Genomic DNA, 4730 nt, shown 5'->3' with positions numbered 1-4730 from the left:
CCTATGTAATGTGATCTGAAAGAAGTTCTCTGTGATCAGTCTGAGATGTGGCGCCTACACCAGAAAACCTAAACTCCTCCCTAGGATTTCCTCTTTAAGGAAAACTTATCTGAAAAATGAGTGGTTCTAGATGTTACCTGAGTCAGATAGACTACATCAGGCTATTTTCTGATTAGGTTAGTTTCTGTATGCTTTGTTAAACTAGGTCGGTCAAACTCTTGACGTATGATATTTGCTGTTGGAAATTCTGCTACTGAAAGCCATCACAGATCACCTTGGAAGGGCAGCTGCTGGGCCTTCCCAGTTGCACCTCCACTGGGTCCAGCCAGCCATGTGTCCATGCACCTTCAGCCTTGCGGTCCATTGATGGGAATTCTGGGGATGCATCATCCTGCCTGGCAAGCTCTCAATCAACCAGACTGACTCCCCCTGTTCAGCCCCCTTCCCCTCATTCTACATCCGCAAAGGATTTTTGACCCAGGGGGTACTCTAAGCAAATGTTCAACTATTCCTCTAGACTGGAGCTCCTGCCCCAGTTTCCTTGTTGATCTCTTGTCCTGGGGAGCTGGGCTAAGCACTAAGCAAGACTCTAAAACCTCATCAATTTCCAAAGTAAAGGAGTCTTCCTCCTAACTCTGGGGCCCACCAGAGGTAACTCTCAGGCAGCAAAAGAAGAAAAAAGAGAGAAAAGAGGGGGAGGCAGGTACTGTCCAGGTCTATTTATAGTCTCCTCACTCTTCTTACAAATGCTCTAATGTCCAGGTGCGCTGCATCTATGGTGGCTCTGGTTTGACTTCCTGTCCTCCTAACAGCCTTTATTCCACAATGCCTCCTTCCTTTATAAAGTGAGAATAACACCAAGGCAGAAGCTGGGCCAGATGAGTTCTTGAGATGATTTTCAGATAGAGAAGAAAAGTTGATTGGATGAAAAGTCAGGTAGTGACAGAGAAGAAGAGTCAAAGAACAATTATGATAGGTCTGAGGAAAAGGGGATACTCATGCCTTAAACAATGGCTGGACAAAGGAGACACAGAAGAAATGAATGCTTTTCCTCCACACCCAGCAGTGCCCATTCCACCCCACATTCTTAAGTGTCTAACTGGAATCAGATGAGGACATGAGGAATAATTAGGCAGCGCAAGGCAACGTGTGACCACAGGCCCCGTACGTAAGACAGACGGCAAGAATTAGAAGGGTTCAGAAGAGAACAGAGTTCTCCAGGGAGAGGGAGGACAGGGAAGGACTCTTGGAAAGGGCCCGCCCTGGCAAGGAAACAGAAACAAGTTGGTCCTTGGACCGAGCAAGAGAGCAGAGGACATATCCCAGGGAAGCCCAGAGAAGTTGGAACAGAGTGTTGGTGCCGGGGAGAAATGAGGACTAAGAGTGGCCAAGCTAGGCAGAGTCTGATTCTGGAGAGTTTTAAATGCTGCCTGAGGAATTCAGACTCCATGCTACAGGCCACGGTAGGTCTCTCCAGGCTCTGTTACAGGAAATAACATGACGAAATGTGTGTTAGAAACAATAGTGAAAGGGAATTTAATTGTATAATTGCAGCCCTTGTATGTTACTTGAACTTTTAACCATGTGCAAGTGTTATTATTTCAATTTAAAAACTAATTACCATAGAAAATGCAATGTATAAGTTGTGTCAATATCTTTGCAAATGTTTAAAATAAAAATTGTCGGGGCGCCTGGGTGGCGCAGTCGGTTAAGCGTCCGACTTCAGCCAGGTCAAGATCTCATGGTCCGTGAGTTCGAGCCCCGTGTCGGGCTCTGGGCTGATGGCTCGGAGCCTGGAGCCTGTTTCCGATTCTGTGTCTCCCTCTCTCTCTGCCCCTCCCCCGTTCATGCTCTGTCTCTCTCTGTCCCAAAAATAAATAAACGTTGAAAAAAAAATTTAAAATAAAAATTGTCAAGGGGTGCCTGGGTGGCTCAGTGGGTTAAGTGTCCAACTTCGGCTCAGGTCATGATCTCGTAGCTTGTGGGTTCGAGCCCCATATCGGGCTCTGTGCTGACAGCTCAGAGCCTGGAGCCTGTTTTGGATTTTGTGTCTCCCTCTTTCTTTGCCCCTCCCCTGCTTGAGCACGCTCTCTCTTTCTTTCTCTCTCTCTCTCTCTCTCTCTCTCAAAAATAAATAAACATTAAAAAAATTTTTAAATAAAAATAAGCAACATTGTACAGTGTGGAGAGCAAAGAAAGGAGGGGCAGCACGGGGTGATAGGTTTGCACGCTGCCTTCTGCCTTCTGAGTGAGGGGCTTACCCCCTTCTGAGCCTCTAATTCCTTTAAAACAGAAATAATGGTACCCACCCAACAGAATGGTTGTGAAGATTGAAGTATGCCAAATGGCAACCCTGGTAAGCATTCAAGGACTGTACCCATAGATGAGAGGCTACTATGGTAAAACAGGGCCTTCACTAATGAGGGGACCGTGAAAATGGAAGGAGGGTGGCACTGGAGTCACAGCAAAAGCAGGATGAGAGGAGGTGCTCAGCTAGAAGGGTTTCAGGAGAAGGAACACTCACAGCTTTCCCTTGGGACTGTGACGAACGATGGATGCACTGTCGTGGCACTAAGCATCCAGCCTCAGTGGACATCTTTAACCTGACTTTCCCAAAATCCCCTCAAGAAAACGGGATTCCTCAGAGAACAGTTATTCCACAGACGGCCTGAAGATGTCACTGGAGACAGTTCCATCCACACTGTGCTCCTCCTCTTGGCGGCTGGATCCTGCCATTTGTGAAGGAAAAATTCCACTGTGGCTCCTTACCTAATTCCCCTTCCTCCATGCTCCTGACCTGAAGGCAGCCTCCTCTTTTTCGTGTGAATCCTTGTCCTTCTCCGTATCTCCCCGTCCTGATGCCCACGCCACCTGGGGGTGGATCTGAGTCCTTTATGGACAATGTCAACGTTGTGACTGGGTTACATGTGTGCTTCCCTGTTCTCTCTCCATTGTCTGTTCATATAGATTATTTACCAAGACCTACAGTCATGCTGTCACCCCCACCCATGGTCCCCTTGCTTCCTGAGTTTCAGTCAGTGAATGTCGGGGCACTCCCATTCCCTATCTCCCACGGTCTTTAACTTCTCTTCTAAATTGTCCCAGTTTTTAAATATTAACATTTAAAGATTTGGAGATGCATTAATCCACTTTGCTTTCTGAAAATATTAGTGTTCTTGGCACAATAATCCCTAAACTGTAGGCTATAGGCAGCCCTAGGATATAGGAAACGATGAGCATTCCTGAGCCAAGCTGAGTGACTTATCCAGAGGCAATATGTCACAGTCATGAGACTAGACTCTGACAGCAGAGACCTGGTAACAAAGGAAAGCCATTCTAGGCCAATTTCCCCCTTTCTCCTGCTCACAGCTCCTGCTTGTGACTCTTCTTACTCTGTCTCTCACTTAATTTCAGTATTTACAAATAAGCCTAGGGGCGCCTGGGTGGCGCAGTCGGTTAAGCGTCCGACTTCAGCCAGGTCACGATCTCGCGGTCCGTGAGTTCGAGCCCCGCGTCAGGCTCTGGGCTGATGGCTCGGAGCCTGGAGCCTGTTTCCGATTCTGTGTCTCCCTCTCTCTCTGCCCCTCCCCCGTTCATGCTCTGTCTCTCTCTGTCCCAAAAATAATAAACGTTAAAAAAAAAATTAAAAAAAAAAAAACAAATAAGCCTAAAAATAACTTTCAGAATCAATATTTTTATAGGTATCCCTCATTAATTGCTTCCGAGACTCATCTCAATTTCTAATACTTATTCAAGTAACCTGGGGCTCTACTCCAGAGGAGAGAGGCTCTAAAAGGAGTTTCGGGAAAGATATTATCTTATGATTACAAGAAAGGGCTGAGGATCAAGGTTCCTAAATCTTTATTTGTAAGCTGAAGCACATCTTTTAGCAGCTATGATTCTGTTTACCTTTGTCCTAAATCATTCCCAAGACCTTAGACCAAAGAGGGAAAAAAAATGTCCACATATAGTTTCTTTAAAAAAAAAAAAAATTATTCATTTTTGAGACAGAGAGAGATACAGAGTGTGAGTGGGGGAGGGGCAGAGAGAGAGCTAGACACAGAATCCGAAGCAGGCTCCAGGCTCTGAGCTGTCAGCACAGAGCCTGACGCGGGGCTCGAACTCACTGGCTGTGGGATCATGACCTGAGCTGAAGTCTGAAGCTTATCCGACTGAGCCACCCAGGCGCCCCTACCTAATGTTTCTGATAGTAATTTTAACTCTGATGCTGACCCCCTGCCATCTGACTATGGTGCCCAAGAACAGGGACCTCCTATCATTCATGTCCTGTATCCTGCTACCAAGCTTCTGTGTAGAATTGCCCAAATGCTGAAAATGTCCTCATGCCCTGACTAAACTCAGAATGAATTTAACACACCAGACAAAACAGCAAATATAATGGCATGCAGAGGAAGCAATGTGCTCTTAAGCCTCCACCCCCTTCCTGATCCAGCTACTCCTCCCTAAACACAACAGAACATAAACAACCCCACACACCTATAGATATTACTTGGTTACTGCCAACAAACAATGAAAAGGGAGAGCCAGGAATTTTGGCCAGGGTGACACGTGCAGGCCTCCTTCTCTGACAGCAGGTTGTCCAACATGCAGACTGGGCACGTGGTTGGGGCACCAGCAGAGCAGGAACGCCTTGAAGAGGTGTTCATTAAAAGGAGTTAAAATAAAATAAAATAAAATAAAATAAAATAAAATAAAATAAAATAAAATAA

The sequence above is a fragment of the Herpailurus yagouaroundi genome, unplaced genomic scaffold, assembly GCF_014898765.1.
Source record: "Herpailurus yagouaroundi ecotype Mexico unplaced genomic scaffold, PumYag 141, whole genome shotgun sequence".
NCBI classification, from domain to species: domain Eukaryota; kingdom Metazoa; phylum Chordata; class Mammalia; order Carnivora; family Felidae; genus Herpailurus; species Herpailurus yagouaroundi.
This window is presented reverse-complemented; position numbering follows the sequence as displayed.